At 36.3% G+C, this 17,702-nt stretch overlaps 1 protein-coding gene across 1 annotated transcript in view; it reads left to right on the plus strand.

The window, feature by feature from the left end:
- Positions 1–3,799: 3,799 nt before the first annotated feature.
- Positions 3,800–17,702, plus strand: part of ANKRD50 (ankyrin repeat domain 50) — a 60,396-nt gene continuing 46,493 nt past the window's right edge. Inside the window, exon 1 of the mRNA XM_042983940.1 lies at positions 3,800–3,841. The gene's annotated coding sequence lies outside the window, so the exon portion shown is untranslated. The remainder of the gene's footprint in view (positions 3,842–17,702) is intronic.

Here is a 17,702-nt window from a genome sequence, read left to right on the forward strand (position 1 = left end):
ATAATAGCCTCTGTGAGATAAGAGAGGTAGATCTCTTTGAATGAATGGTATAAAATAGTCAAAAAATTAAAAGGATAAGACTGGTGAAAAAAGAGGACATTTCCTCCTGGTACAAACCATGTTTTCAATATTATAGCTCTCTTTCCAGAAATAGGCAATATTGCTCAAAAATAAATAGGAAGTGAGCTTTAGAAGGGGGATGTGCAATGGAGAGCCCCAAAGCTTATGATTATTGGCTCTGGTTTAATCCACCTGCTGTTTACATTTCTTGTGAGTTGAAACAAGAAATTCCATAAAGTTATATTCTATAACGTCTAATTTAATGGAATACACCTCGCTCAGGCTTTTATCTAAAATGTGTTTATGGCTCCATTTGTTGTACAAAGAGAATGATTTCAAATAATGATTTTAAGTTTAATTTTATTTGCAAATAAAAATAGAGAGGGAGAAAGGACAATTTGCTCAATCAAATTTGCAGTGTTGGAGCCTAGGAATGAAAAAGAGAAATCAGTGGGTACTGTTTTGTCATTTTTTTTCCCCTTTCCAAACACATTGTATCATTTATGTAACCCCATTGCTAATACTATTTAAAGTTTTGCTTGATGTGAGGCACAAAGGACTTTGGTTTCTCTTTTCTAATCAAGTGAATAAAAGGTCTTTAACATGGCATAATTAAAGTAATTTCAATGAAGTTCTAAAATACGGTGACACAAATGTAAGCATTATTTTACACAACAGGATCATCCTTATATTAAGGCATTTTCCTGATAGCACAGAAATTGTATGCAGCGAAATGGTAGCTAGAGAAAAATAAGAGAACACAAACCACGGTTTTAGTTTCTACTATGAGTTCAAGTCAACCAGAATAGAGAGCAAAAAAAGATCTCAATGGCATATCTCTTCTAAAAAAGTAAAAAAGCTATTGGAAACCAGGAATTGAGCACTGATAAGTATGGGATGTAAACTGATGTTTTATAACACAGACCTTGAAAATAAAATACTGCACTATATTGAATAATATACATACAACTTGCAAAAAGGAATCATTGATTATTTGCATTTAAAGCAGTTGCTACTAAACTTTAAAAATAAACTCAATTGTTCTTCTGGAAAAGTGGATGGTAATCCACATTATAATATTTGATAGTTCCCACCAACCTCTAAGTATTTTCCCCATTATCTTTCCTGGCTTCTCCAAACAACCTAGATATCTGAGAAGTCCTTGTATTGGATTGCCAATATTGATGTATTTGAATGGAGGTTGACACAGAACTTCAAAATAACTTTCATTTTCATCTTTTGTTTCAAAAAAAAACACTCCAAATGAATGGACACATTTTACTGGGGTAGAGAGAAAAATAGTATGTTAACCCTGGAGATAATTGCATGGCCCTCGCTTTTTAGCACATTGGCAGCAACATATTTAGCAGTTTCAATGTTATTCTTACCGTTTGACACCCAGACCTTAAAGAAATTAATTATAAATCAAATAGTTTGCAACACTAGCTTAAAAGTACATCTGGTCTAGTCTGGCCTAGAATAAGAAGATAAGATTGTAGACATCAGAGCACGCTAGGAAGTTGCTTGAGCCAAGAGGAAGGAGACTCACTAAGTCCAAATGGAACCACGTCATGTTTTATCTCTGAGTTGCTGTGCTAAGGGTTTATGGATGACATCACTTGAAATGTGTTTTTGAATTTTAGTGTGTTTACAGTGTTTGGACCATATTTAACTTGATTTTTTTCTTAGGAAACAAAAGAACGCTTATTGACTACATAGAAAAGAGAGTTCCCAAATGAAAGGAAAACAATGATTTTTTTTTAAATTTTCTTATTAGGAAAACAAAAGTTTGGGGTGCCTGGGTGGCTCAGTTGGGTAAGCGTCAGACTCTTGATATCATCTCAGGCTCGGGTCATGATCTCACCATTTGTGAGACTGAGCCCCACGTGTGGCTCTGTGTTGACACCATGGAGCCTACTTGGGGTTCCCACCCCTTCTCTCCCTCCCCTGCTCTTTCCATCTCTCTCTCTCTCTTTCTCAAAATAATAAATAAACCTAAAAAAAAGAAAGAAAGAAAAGAAAACAGAAGTCAGAGACTTTCCAAAGGAGTCTAGAAGAGGTAACATGGACTAAGCCACGACATGTTTCAAATGTGATTTTAACTGAAAGCAAACTGGGACTTCCATACATTTTCTTAGCCAGAGCCTTCCCTGTGAAGAGCAGCATTCATTGTCTTATTTTTTAATCCACTGATTTCATTAAATGCATCTGCCAAGCTAAAGGGAACTTTAAAATTATAAATACACAGAATGCTGAAAAATCTACTTGCTCATCAAGCATATTCTGCCATTTCCCCCACATGGTGGGCTTATGAAAAGAAACTACATCTGGGTGATTCATCTTCTAAAGTCTTACTGAGAAATTATCTTTTCTTCTTCTTACACAATACAAACACACATTTCATAAGCAAATATGTAATAGCATATTCTTTTGGCATGGGCTCTGTCCAAACTGTGACAACAAAGCTTAGCACCATACGAAACAGGTCACTGTAACAGTTCTTACAAGATGTCCTTGCTGTCTTCAGTCCAATAGAATTACTAGATTTTAATTTTTTCTGAGTCATCACAGTTTACTGACCCCAGCATTTTTATTAGCTAAATGGGATTTTTTGAAAAGATTGATAGTCCTTCATTAAAAAAAAATCTTTACCCGTAACAATTAACTTAGCGATGTGCCTGAGAATTCTCTGCCCTGAACAGGCCAGTTCTGACCCATGGTGTGCCACCATTTCCTGCAGGGTGTAGTGTAGTAGGATGCATCCTTTATGTAGCAGTAAATACAAACTAAGTAATCAGAGATCCAATTTTAAGTTTCACCGAAAAGAACAAAAAACATTGCCTCATTGTGCATATCAAAACTATTTTTCTTCAAATCATATTAATTGTGAAAAACAAAGGACGAAATTCTATAAACCATGTCCCTGTAAAACAAATGAATACATTTCTCTTTACAATATACACAAACAGTGATAGACTGTTTAAAACAGGGACTTTAACATGATTTCTTTCAAAACTGGTTTATTCAAACATGTTTTTAAAGCACCACAAAGGACCTCATTAGTCACACTCACCCTATAAAAGTATAGTCATTGCAGGCATCTCTTTTTAAGGTATTTTGGGTTATTATTTAAAACTTCTTCCTTCTTAGCAGAGAGGAGCTGGCTCACATACAAGTGAAGGAACAGCAGGCTTTTGCTTAGAACCTTTCCCCCACAGTCATTCTACACTAAAATATTTCACCAGAAGGACTTCCCCATCATATCTTTTCTAGAGCAGAGAATCCCAGGCTTGATTTGATTGGTTTCTGTAGTTAATCTCAATTAAAAATAGTGCCTAAACTTGTTTCAAGGAAGGCTGACCATGGAAAATAACAAGTAAACTGGGATATAAGGGGAGGGCAAGAGACAAAGAGATAATTATCTATACAGAGGAAAAAATCTTTGCAAAGATCCTTTAATAGAATGAATTATGGTGTTCACCTAAATTGGTGCTCACAGCTCCTTTCTAGCCTCTATGAATGGTGCCCTGGGAGTGACTCATTGACCGCCTTTCATGACTGCTGATGAGGGTCCTGCAAGCGGGACTAAAAAGAATGACCCTAGTACAGCGAGAGGTTGGAATGGTAGGAGTTAACCAAAATGGAATTTATAAATCCTTTGAAGTATTATTGTTGATTTCAGAATTTTAAATTGTGAAGTCACACAGATTTAGAAAGCTCATTCTAACTGTAGTGTGGAGAACAGAGCAGAGGTCGTACCGAGTGAAATCAGGGAGAGCAGGTAAGCAGTTAGAGCAGTTGTGCAGCTGAGAGAATATGGTAACAGCAAAGGTAGAAATAGCCTCATGAAATCCCTAGGAGAGAATCAGCCTTAAACTTTGTTCAATTGTACTTCCAATCTAATGTTTAATCTCCTCTAGAAATCACCACCAGGTTGCTATGTACTTCTCCTCTTAAACACCTCCCAATGTTGATCTAAAATAAAATTATACGTAGGCTATTATAATTGAGCAATAAAGTACCCAGACTGGATTCAGACTATTTGGTTTCAGATCCACTATCACCTTGCATAATCATGGGAAGGTTTCTTAACTTATCCATGTCTCCCTCTTCTTGTTGGTAAAATAGTGAAAATTGTATGCACATCAGAGAGTTGCGATGGTTAACTAAAATAATATACTTTAAGAATGTAGTACAATTCCTAGCAGGAAAAGCTCAAGAATTAGAGTTTTATATTAATAAATGATGGAGTTTGATTTGTAAAAACCTAAAACATCTGAATCATTTTAGCATCATATTATTTCATAATTATTTTAGGATAAAGTGAATATTTTACAATATTCTCTCTGAGAGCCATTATTTTAAGAGACTAAAACCAAGGTACTTTCTTCCATGAAAAATAAGATTTCTTATATTTTTATTCCAGTGACCTTGACAAAAAATTTTGACACTAGGGTATATTTGGAGGCCAAAGAAACTGTCTTAATTTCGATAATTCACACATCAATATATCCTTAAAAGTTAATTGTATTATTTATATTTAAAATTCTTACTTATATCTCCAAAATAGAATGTGAAAGGAATATAAATTTAGCTATCATGGAGAAATAAAATTTATGACTTGATAATAGTAAGATTTATAGAGTTTATTAATCTTGTAAATTTACTTAAGAGCATTTCTGGTGCATAAGGTGGGAGCCACAGATATAATGCTGCCTAATTCAGCTATTGTGGCATAAAATATATTCACTTTTTATTGAAGTATAATACTTCTTAATACTATAATATAATTTGTGTTAAGTGCATAAAAATTTACACATCATTCCAAGGATACACACTCCTTCATCTTTTTCTTTAACAGATATAAATTTTAAGAACATTGGGATAGGGGTGCCTGGGTGACTCAGTCAGTTAAGTGATCAACTTTTCATCAGGTCATGATCTTGAGGTTCGTGAGTTCAAGTCCCGCGTCAGGCTCTGTACTGACAACTTGGAGCCTGGAAACTGCTTCAGATTCTGTTGTTTCTCTTCCTCTCTGCTCCTCTCCTGCTCACGCTCTGTTTCTGTCTCTCTCTCTCAAAAATAAATAACATTTAAAAAATTAAAAAAGAACATTGGGATAACAAAAATGATGATAATCATTATTGAAAAAGCCAACTTAATTATCTTCATCATTGAAAATGGACATAAACCTATTTAAAGTGTCACATTTGGAAAGTACCGAATGTGTGTGTTGTTTTTAATTTCATGAAACAATACATGCAGGTATAATCTAGCATTTTACGTTTACTGTTGGTTACTACTTTTACTTTTTATTACTATGGAGATAAAAAATCTGGCTATATTATTATTAATTCATGTCATAATTTTTATTCATGGCTCTTTAATGAACAAAGATACTATTTAATGCCCCTTTTACACTTGAAGAGATGATTTGACAATAACTGACAATGGAATATATGATTTAAAATTAAAAAAATTGAGAGGTTTCCTTTCCTATAATTCATATTCATTTATTCCTCAATTCTTTTTCACAAGAACTTATCCTGTGCCTAATGAGTGACTTTGTAAAATACATTCCTCTTGGTTTTAAAAAGTACACATTAAAAAAAATCTGTATCCCCAGAGAATCCAATGGCGACATAGACAAACACAATGCGACTGCTTTAATGGAATAGGTGTTAACTATGGAGACAGAAGAAGGATTAGGTGAAATGGTTCCTGGAAGAAATCAGGAAAGGTTCCATAAATGGGGTGCCTGGGTGACTCAGTCGGTTGAGTGTCCAACTTCAACTCAGGTCATGATCTTGCAGTCATTGAGTTCGAGCCCAGCTTGGGTGCTGTGCTGACAGCTCAGAGCCTGGAGCCTGCTTTGGATTCTGTGTCTCCCTCTCTTTCCCTGCCCCTCCCCTGCTCACTCTCTGTTCTCTCTGCCTCTCAAAAACCAATAAACGTTAAAAAAAAAATTAAAAGAAAAAAAGAAAGGTTCCATAAAGAAACTTAAAGCTAATGGTTAAATAGGGGAGTTTTTCTTGTGTAAGGAAGTTTGTGAGAAGGAAGTATTCTAAATAGAATGTTTCCAAAAGTATGGAAGCATAAAGGAGATCAAGCAATTTAGTATGCACAAAGTGTATACAGGGGAAAAAGTCAAGAGATAATTTGGACTGCTAGTTAGATACCATAGGATGAAGAGCTATACAAAGGAGTTTAGCTCCCACATAGCTTCAGAGCAGCCAATAGGGAAAAAAAACAAACAAACAAAAAAAAAACAAAGGACAATGATGACCAGGGTTTTTTTGTATTCAAAATATCATTTTTGCAATAGAAGAGAAGACGAATGACAGAAAGTTGAGACTAGAAGTAGGAAGACTAGAAGAGAGAGGTGAGAATCTGAACTAAATAGTAATGCTTAAAACAAGACAGATATAAAAAATATTTAGGAAAAAATAGAATTTAATATGAAGAATAAAGAAAAGGAAGAAGTGTGAGGCGGTTCCTAGGTTTTTGACTTGAGCAACCAAGTATATAATGTAACCAAACAGTAAGAGGGAATCCAGGAGGAGGAACAGATTTGTGTGGGATGGGAAGATATGTTCATTTGAATTAAAATGAAAATATCATGTTGTGGGAATATTAAGTGAAGTTGCTTTTTATAAAAGTAGCTCTGTGGTTCTCTGTATTAGTCATAGTACATTTATTTATTCAACATTCTTGTTGGGGAATAACAATGCCAAGGTAGGGTAATGTGTGAGGGTGGACGGTAATGACTAGTAATGGATGTGCATGGTCCCTGCCCTTCAGGAGCTTATAATAGAGTGGCAGAGTGGCAGTAAATTTCAGAAAGAGTTAGTTTGTATCATAAAATATCACTATGAGAATTCAGATAGGAAGCCAGTTATATGTAGTGGCAAGTCTCAGTAAATATACTTCTTTAAAAAAGATGACATTTAAATTATATCTGAAAGAAAGAAAAGGATTTTCACGGAAAATGTGGGGAGGGCATTTTAAGAGAAGAGAAGAGAGTGGGCAGAGAGGGCAAACCATATAGAAACACCATGTGGCTACCTAGTTTGACTGATACGGAAATTATATTTACAATAGTAATGAGCAATAATGTTGGAAAACTATCATTTTACCTCAGAAGAAGCCAGGGAGTCATGATTTGACTTAGCAGTAATGGGAATCTACTGAGAGTTTCTGAGAAGGGAAATGAATGATCTATCAGAGCTATTCTTACTAAGATTAATTATCAAGTTGGTTTAGTGGGAAAACCATTTAAAGGGCTATCAGGGCTTACCTAGAAAAAGATCAACTGATACGGGGAAAAAAAGACAACATAAAACCAATCCATGGAATTTGTCCAATTGTTGGAATTAACAGAACTGAAATAAATGATGACCCTGAAGTTTTAGATCAATATTACTGGATGTATCATAGTGACATTAACATTGGGAAGACAAAAGAATTCTTATTTTAGGAGAAAATAATGAAAGGCTATGGAGGAATGCCATAAGACATTCAAATGATGTTGCCTAGCAGTCTTTTGCAAACAAAAGACTAAAAGTCAAGAAAGAGGTTAGACCTGGACTTATAGATTTGCAGGCTGATGAAAATAAGTAATATAGGATCTTCATTGCAAATATGAAGATTCAGTCCTTCGGATGTATTCTGAATCATATATATGTAATGTTTGTCCTACTTCTGGTGACTGAACTCTGTAGGTGCAGAGGTATGTCTGCATCCCAAGCACCTGGGACATAATAGGGACTCATTGTTGAATGTTTGTTTGGGTGATTTTGGTTGCAAGGAGCAGTCACTTACACAAGATCCCATGATGGACGTTTAATATAAGACTCAGTAAGAGAGATGAAGCTTACATAGAAATATAGGAGAAAGATCCAGAATAGAATCTGTGGGGATTGGAACCAGATTCATGGCGGGAATAGGGACCTCAGAAGCAAGAATTGCTGGTTTTTCCCTTTAGAGACAGGCAATGAACATAACACCACTATTTTCTTTCCCATTCCTTCTTTTTGAGTCTTTTCTCCTTGTTCCAACTACAAATGGATGTAATAACTCTTTTTTCTCTACTTTATGATTGTTGATAATTTCTGCATTCTGATTCTTCCGCATTAACATGATTCTTATTGGAATTCATGGTCTCTCTGCCTCCTTTCATTTATACCTCCTGCTGTATCTGCCTGGTTTTCTCTGTGGATTGTAATATCTGCTCCATAACATACAGCACTGTTGGTCCAATTCATCCCAGGTTTTGTGGAGCTTTTCAGGCTTATTCACCTTTTAGGCTTTCTGGCCAATCTAAAAATTCCCTTACTAGGGTTAGCTGCTCATTCCTGGTCCAATCAGCTGAAGTCTTATGGGTGGAGAGCAGGGGTGGTTCATGACAGAAAATACAGCCACTTACTGCTATGAGTGTCATTGAGGTGTTTAGTACAAACACAATTTTTCCCATTAGAGGTAAGTTGTTAATACTGTATGTGTTTAATTCAAAATGATTTATTATATAAATATTATTTCACTAAAAGTAATGTAGGGGTGCCTGGGTGGCTCAGTCATTAAGTGTCAGACTTCGGCTCAGGTCATGATCTCATGGTCTGTGACTTCGAGCCCCGCGTCCAGCTCTGTGCTAACAGCTCAGAGCCTGCGGCCTGCTTCGGATTCTAGGTCTCCCTCTCTCTCTGCCCCTCCCCCACTCGTGCTGTGTCTCTCTCTGCCTCTCAAAAATAAAGAAGTGTAATAAGAAAAAAAATTTTTTTAAAAAGTAATGTAGGAACAGGATTCGAATTCTGTTAAGTGCTATGAAAATAAATGTATTCACTAACATAAAAAAGTTCTTCATTGTGTACATTTGAAACACTTCAGAGATTTACTGTTTATTCTTAATAAGCTTCTATGATCATATTAATATTAAATTTATAAAGTTAAATTGGACATGACTGATGGTAAGGCATTTTGTTTGATTTCAACTTGCAAATCATAGAGTCTTCTATGGGGGGGAGGTGCTTTATTTCATGGCATATTCTATCAATATTCTTTTATTATTTTATCAGTATATGTTTTCTTTTTCAAAAAAGTTACAGGATAAACTACTTTAAATCAAGCAGTATGTGGCACACCTGGGTGACTCAGTCGCTTAAGATCAGACCATGATCTTGTGGCTCATGAGTTCGAGCCCGACATTGGGTTTTCTGCTGTCAATGCAAATCCTGCTTGGGATCTGGTACCGCCCTCTCTGCCCTTCCCTTGCTCATGTGCACACTTGCTCTGTCTCTCTCTCAAAAATAAATAAGCATTAAAAAAAAAATAAATCAAGCAGCATGTTTTCAATTGATATTGTATTCTCCACAAAGTTTCATAGAATTGAGAGTAAACAATTAAAGGAATGCTGTTAGATAACCAGTTGAATTCAGGTTCTATAAATTCATACTTGTCAATTTTAAAAAAGTTTGAAATGTAAAGTTTAAGAGGTTTGTTATTTGTGTGTATATGGACATGCACATGCATGCATACCCACACACACACACCCACACATGCACACTTGCACACACACACACGCACACATTATTAAATGCCTGCACCTTGTAACTCATGTCTTTTACTCCTCAGTCCACTTAAAAGATAAGGGAATTGCTCCAGGGAAATTTTCTAATCAAGTGCATATATGTAATCGCACTTTTCTATCTCATACTATTTGGCATTTATTCTTTTTTATACTTAAAAAATATGAAGACATATGAATAATGGAAGTGAGAGCAAGATCCTTCAGACTTTTCTGCTGAGTCACTCATGATAACATTTTAAGGATCTAGCTTAATTTGTAATTATCTTTTTTCTTTTTCATTTATGTAGAGTCAATTTATGTTTCTGTTAATTAACTCTCAAAGGCTAATAGCCCACTCATAAAGAAAGCCAGCTTCACTGTCTACTTCCAGTAGATATAAACATTATATTTTTAAACCATTATACTGACCACTCTGTAATCGCTCCTTTTACTTATGAAAGAAGCAAAGATCTTGTGATACTTCTGCACACCTTGAAGAACCATCGTGGGCAAGTATTGTGCAGGCACTGGTAATACTTAAAGGAATAAAAGCGAGTTCCTGTCTTTCAAATGTTTAGTATCTAGGTGTGGAAGACAGACTTGCAAACAAATAAATGAAATGAAGTGTTATTAAATGCCATATTAGGAGTTCAGCATGTAAAAAAATCTTATTCTTCAAACACAAAGTGCCTGAAATGTGATTTTGTTTTTTCTGTAATTCAACCTATTTCTATTGTGACTCCCATTCTACTTGATAACAGAAAGTCCATCTCAGAATCAGTCAATTTAGAATGGCCTCAGGAAACTCTTAATTCCCTTAGTCAATTCGGAGTTTCCTTGGTCACTTTTCATAGTTCACCCGAACCCCTGATCCTGAGAATTATCTCAATGTTCTAAGGGATATCAGAGCTCCCAGGTACAGTGGAGGAAGAAGCAGTGGGGACTAGAAAGGGGACAGTCTGATTAATGGTTGTTATCCTCCAACTGCACTGGTTTCTCCTAAAATGTTCATATTCCCATTGGTTCTCTAGTTTTTTACCCATGCAAGCCTCTGGTTTTGTTTTTGTTTTCCTTTTTAGTTATACTTAAACCTTAATCTGGAAGACCAGCTCTCTAAGATACTTATGAGCCCTTCTGAGACATATAACAAACAATTGATTTTCACTCACCTCACACTGGGTATGAGAAAACTCTGGAATCTGTCTCAGGCACCTCTGCTTAGACACTCTGTTTACCAATTCTCTGGTACTCGAACCGCAGAGTTCCACTCTGGAAATACAGCACGTGTCCTCTCTGCTCTCATGCTCCATCTTCTGAAGCCATCTAAGCTTTCCATTGTATTTTCTATGAGATGAAGCTGAGGACATGGGGCTTACGGTCCATTCTCAGGAAGCCACCACTATCTCCTTCTCTTTACCTCCATTCTGATTCTCCCATTTCTCCCCAACTCATGGGATATTTTTTCCCCTAGAATGAGAAAATTTTGCTTTTATATCATCATGCAATTCTTCTAAGTCTATGATTTATTAGCATAAAATGTGCACTCTTCATCTTCCAAAGGTTAGGTTTTGGAAGCTCAAATACCTAAGATGTTATAAATCAAAAGCTTTGCTTCAGAAATGAAAGTGACATTTTTCTTCCTTTTTGTTGTGGGATCATCTCTCCCTTGAGGCAATGGATTCTCACTGTCTATATTAATAGAAAATAGGCTATATGGATAAAAGGAATTACTAGGAACAGAAGACACATCCATTGACAATCAAAATGAATCCTACCTTGATATATATACAGACTTCAGGAAATGCTAAGAGAGGGAGTTATGCCACCAGAGTTGGGTTGGTGGAGAGGAAGGATAGAGCAAAGCCGCACAAAGGCTTTAGAGAAGATATTCTGTTGAGTTGAATTATGAAAGATGAAAAGGATTTCCACACGATATAATGTTGTATATGTATTACCTATTCAAATAAATTAAATACATTTTAAAACAATGAAAATGAGTTTATCAGCTTCATGAAAAAAGGAGAAGAAAGAAAGGAAGGAAGGAAGAGAGAAAGGGAGGAAGGGAGGAAGGAAGAAAAACAAACCAAATTGTGTAGGAGTTCAACAGGATATGAGAAGGGAAAGAGAGTGTCAAGGTGGTAGGATAATATGTAAATAGACATAGGAATGAAAGCATTCAGGTAAGATGGTTGCCTTTGATTAGAACATATGATGAGGGACACCGGGTGGCTCAGTGGGCTAAGCGTCTTCAGCTCAGGTCATGATCTTGTGGTTCCTGGGTTTGAGCCCCGCATGAAGCTCTGTGCTGAGAGCTCAGAGCCTGGAGCCTGCTTCAGATTCTGTGTCTCCCTCTCTCTCTGCCTCCTAACCCACTCATGCTCTGTCTCTCTCTCAAAAATAAATAAACATTAAAAAATATTTACAAAATTAAAAAATTAAAAGAACGTATGAGGAAAAGGTAGGAAAAGTAGGAGTTGAGAATCATCAGCATCAGATATGTAGGAGTAGAATCATGGAGGGATCTTTATACCCCAACAAGGATGTTAAGTTTTACCTAATGGTAATATGGACTCAATAAAATATTCACATGTTTAGGGGAGCCTGGGTGGCTCAGTCGGTTAAGCATCTGACTCTTGGTTTCTGCTCAGGTCATGATCTCACTGTTTTACCAATTTAAGCCCTGCCTCAGGCTCTGCACTGTCGGCACAAAGCCTGCTCTTTCTCCGTCTCTCTTTCTGCCCCTCCCCCACCCATGCTGGCTCTGTCTCTCTCATAATTCAATAATTAAAACATTAACATGTTTGAACAACTTAGTATTATGGTTAGATATGTATTGAAATGAGCGCTATGTTGGCAATATGGAAGATGGATTGGAGAAGCCTAGATAAATGAAAAACAGACAATTACATGCCCAGGTAAGAACGGAGGAAATCCTGAACAAAAACAGTGTGATGATGATGAGAGGAATCAAATACAAAAAATGTTCAGGTAAATTAGGAAGGCAAAATTCGAATGCTTGAATTATGGGTTTAATGAAGGAGGTGTAAAATACCTTCCAAGGCTAATTTGGGTCCCTGGATGTCTTCTTTTGGCCCTTTGAGATCTGTTCTCTGCTATTCACTAGCCTTGTTCCCAGAGGCAAATCTGTGTGGATTCCACCCTTGCCCTGGCAAGGTTCCAAACCTTGCCATGGTTTCAAGTGAAACTTAGGCAAGTAAGAGGTGGGGAGAAGAGATGAGAGAAGGGAGGGATGGGAAGTCATGATATTCTTCTAGTTCTTTCCCAGAGGGTTCACCACAGGTTGGCTCTGCCCTATAACTGAAGGCCAGCTTCAGGCAGCCCTCTTTTTGTGCTACTCCCTCCAGCTTCCAGTAATTACTCTCTGTACTTGTCCCTTCAGACCTTGGATGGTAACACTTTCTGCTGTGGCTAACCTCAGGGTATTGTACTATTCTTTCTTGGTTTCTATAAACCTTGCTTACATATTTCTATTCAGCTTATTTAATATGATCTTTAAATCACTGAGTTTGAGTATGCCTCCTTTTACCTGCTGGGACTTAACTGAAAATGGTACCATTAAACAAGACAGGGAATATGGGTAGAGGAGCCAGTTTAAAGACAAATAGAATAAATACAATCTCTGCTCCTACTCTCTACTGTAACCCAGTCTCTAAGATAATGTAAATCAACTCTTCTCAAATGTGATCTTTAGACCACTAAGGGCCCCTGAAACCCTCTCAGGGGATCCATGAGGTCAAAATCACTTTCGTAAAAACACTAAAATTCTTTTGACTTTTTCACTATATTGACATTAACACCAGTAGGTACAAAAGCAATAGTAAGTAAAATTGCTGGCACCTTAACGTGATTCAAAAGCAGTGTGCTGTGCTTGTAGCCGCTGCATTTTCACTGCTGTGTATTCATATTTAAAAAAAAAAAAAAAAAGCTACTTTCACAGAAGAATACATATGACTTAGCAATAAAAAATATTTTGTATTAAATTTCATGGCTGAGTACCTATTCCACTGCATACCAAACTATGACTGACTCAATGAAAAACACTTGTGTGTGGTGTGAGTTAAACTGGCCACTTTTTTTAATGAAACTCCATTTTTTAAAAATGCTTATTTATTTATTATTTATTTATTTATTTATTTATTTATTTATTTTTGAGAGAGAATGCACAAGCAGGGGAAGACAGAGAGAGAAGGAGAAAAAGAATCCCAAGCAGAGATCTCACAAACCATGAGATCATGACCTGAGCCCAAATCAAGTGTCGGGTGCTCAACCAACTGAGCCACCCCAGGGCCCCGTGAAACACTATTTTTATTTGAAAGAACAACTGATAAACAAACTATGGTTATTCAGAGTTGGATATCTGGCAAATATTTTCTCAAAAAAATGTATGAAGAGAGCTTGTCACTTGAAGAAGACCAGGTGACTGTATTTATTGCCGTTGACAAAATTTATGCTTTCGACCTGAAATTAAACTTTTTGAAATATTAGCTCCCACATCTGTGAACTTGACCAACTTTTCTGAGGCGATTTGTAGTGACATGAACAAAGGTAGAGTTTTTCTGATATTGCATAATGAAATTTGTTTGCATAACTTTGTGAACTAATATTTTTCACATGACCAATGCATGATGCTACGAAATCATGCATGGATAAAAGTCAATTGAAAGTTCAAGATAAACCAGCTGTTATTGACTGAATGTGCCCCCCCCCCCACTCTAAATTCATATGCTGGAAACTCAATGTGTTGGCATTTGGAGTGGGACCTTCTAAAAATGATTAGGTTATCTCTATGGATTAGTCCCCTTGTGAAAGAGACCACAGAGAGCTTCTATGCCTGTTACGCCATGTGAAGACACCAAAAAGATTGTTGTCTATGAACCGAGAAGCGGGTTCTCACCAGACACTAAATCTGCTGGTGTCTTGATCTTGGACTTCCCAGACTCCAGAAATATGAGATAAATTTCTGTTGATAAGCCATCCATCTATGGCATTATAGATGGATGCCATATATATGGTTATAGCACCTAAGCACATGAAGAGACCAATTAAATTTATTGTAACAGAGTATGAAAAGTTCATTGATATGGATTCAGATTCCATATTGAAACTAAAGCTTTAAGGCTTTAAGACATCACCATTTGCCATGTTTTGGTGTAGTATAAGAGAGAATTATACATTGTCTGAAAGGTTATTAAAATACTGTTCTTTTTCTAATTACTTATTTGTGGGAGGCTAGATTTTTTTTTTACATATTTCAACCAAAATAGCATATAAAAGAGAGTGCATGCACAGGCAGATAGGAGAATCCAGTTGTCTTTTATTAAGCCAGACATTAAAGACATTTGCAAAATGCAAAACATTGACCTTTTCTCACATAATATTTTTTGGGGGGAAAATATAATTATTTTTTTATGAAATTATGTTATGTATATTAACGTGAAATAGGCTTATGGTCATTTACACATAATATATTTACAATTTTGTTTTAATTTTGAATATAGTACATATCAATAGATAAATCTACATAAACCCAGTTCTTCTTCATAAACTGTTAACAATGTAAAGGTATCTTGAGACAAAAGAATTAAGAACTGATATAAAATATTTAGAAAGAAAAATATATGACTGACATAGTGACTGACATTAACAACTTCCATTATAGTTCACTTCAAAACACCTAAGGATATTTCTCTAACCTGCCTCTATAATGCAGAGCTTCATAATTTGAGTTCTGCCTTTGAAAACAAGAGCATAACAAAATCTAGAAGCCACTTTAACTGATAGTCATCCAATCCTTTTGCTTCTTTATCAGAAATACAGACTTGAGGGCTTGCTGTATTTTGCTTTAGTTTTCTTATCTCTAGCAAGTTTGCACTGGAAAAATATTTACATCAACTCTAAGATTTACATTATCTCCCTTCTATTTTCTCAGTGCACAATTTCCTCTATTTTAAAGTTATCATTGGCATTCAATTTTGAACATAATGAGTTTGAGATCCTGTGCAAAAATCCAAATGTAAATATGCAGTAGTGAGCATAGTACCGAGAAGCTGGACCAGACGTATCTATTTGGGGGATCCCTTCAAATAGAGACAATAGCAGAAGTTGAAGGGTTGAATGAGAATTTGGAAAGAAAGAAGAGGACAATGAACAGAATGCCGGAGAATATCCTCATTTTGAGGGGAACATGGATGAAAATGAATGAACAAAAGAAGACTGGAAGTGATAGTCAAGGGTTGATGAGAAAAACAACAGAAACATGACTTGGAAATAAGGGCAACTTAACAGTTTTGTTTCAACACGGTGAGATTGATTAATGGGGAGTGAGGAATGGCTCATTAGAAGGTCATTAATGACATAACTGAAAACCAATTTTGGCAGAGTTGGCAGGTAAAAGCTAAATGACAAGAAGTTTCAGAGAAAATGGAAGGTAAGACATTGGACACATTAAACTTGGCCTAATATTTCTGGAAGTTTGAAGTTAAGGACACAGCCCACAATTCAGCCTTCATATTTCTAGTTGTGTTTATAAGTAGGTATCATGGTTATTGTTCACTTTTGGTTTTACTACTAGGAAAAACAACAACAACTGATGAGGTCTGCACAGGGAGCTACAAAGGCACTGTATCACCCTGTTAGGGCTACTTTAACAGAACACCACAGCTTGGATGACTTAAACAACAAAAACTTATTATTTCACAGTTCTAGAGGCTGGACGTCCAAGATAAAGGTGCTGGCAGTGTTGGTTTCAGGTGAGATGGCTCTCCTTGACTTGAGGATGACTACCTTCTCATTGTGTCTTTACCTGGCCTTTCTTCTGTTTGTATACGTCCCTTTCTTGTCTTATAAAGACACCAATACTATGGGATTAAGATTTCACCCTTATGACCTCATTTAATTTTAATTACTTCCTTAAAGGACCCACCTCCAACATTGAGGATGAAGACTTCAACATATGAATGTTGGAGGGGACACAATTCAGTCTATAAAAGACATGTGGAAGGGCACCTAAATATTAAGTAAAGCATTAGAGGTTTAGAGATCTCATTTCTAAAGGATGAAAAGTGCAGAGGAAAAAAACATGACAAATAACATTGCAAGTTAGTTGAGAGTAAAAAGGTCAGGAGGCACAAGAGAACAAAGAACATGTCTAGGGAATTTCAGGCAGTGTCTATTCAATATGCATGGCTGGGACAGAGAATACAAGTAGAGTAATCGTGAAAGAGAGAGATGCAGGGGCCAGATGTCTCTTTAAAAATGTGGAAGAGACGATCATATCAGAGACAACTACAGAAATAGCAGCAGTGCCACAGAAATAATAACTAATATGAACACATTGCTTCGCATTTGTTTAGTATTTTTAAAGCTTTTATTATGAAAAAAAACTTATGACGAAAAGTGAATGCAATAACTTAATTGATTTGCTCAAGATTAGAATCAGAAACCTGATGTCTGGATTTTTAGGTTACTCTTCTGATAGGCCTTGTTCTCTCAGAATCCATTAAAGCTTTATCCCAATGGCCAATGAAATAGAGTACTGTTTACTATTTGTCATTTTATTTCATCAATATTCTTCAGATAACATTCATTCTTGGTGGTGTAGAGAGGGTGTGTCTATAGAAAGGGACACTTAGAAAATCAAAGGGAGGGTCCATCAGAAACACTGGCTTGTGATTCTGACTTTAACTGAGAGGACACATTTTATGTGTACGGCTAAAGTACTGAGGGCTTCTCATTGCTTACAATTAAAATGGGTTCATACACTCAAATACCAGAGCAAAGTTTGAAATGAAGAGGAGAAAATCAGACATATTCAAAGCACAAGGAGGATTCGATGGGCTTTTGCTGTCCCCAAAGATGGGGGCCTTTCTTCATGTGCAAAGAAACGTAGGCAATCTGTAGGAGATAAGACTGGACCCCAGCTGATAGCCAGCAAGGAAATGGGGAACTACATGGAACTGAATTCGGCCATTAACCTGAATGAGCTTAAAGGCAGACTCTTCCTCAGAACCTGAATAGAAGAGTCCCGCCTGGCTGAGATCTTGACTTTGTCTTTGTGAGA

Source organism: Panthera tigris, chromosome B1 (assembly GCF_018350195.1).
Source record: "Panthera tigris isolate Pti1 chromosome B1, P.tigris_Pti1_mat1.1, whole genome shotgun sequence".
NCBI lineage: Eukaryota > Metazoa > Chordata > Mammalia > Carnivora > Felidae > Panthera > Panthera tigris.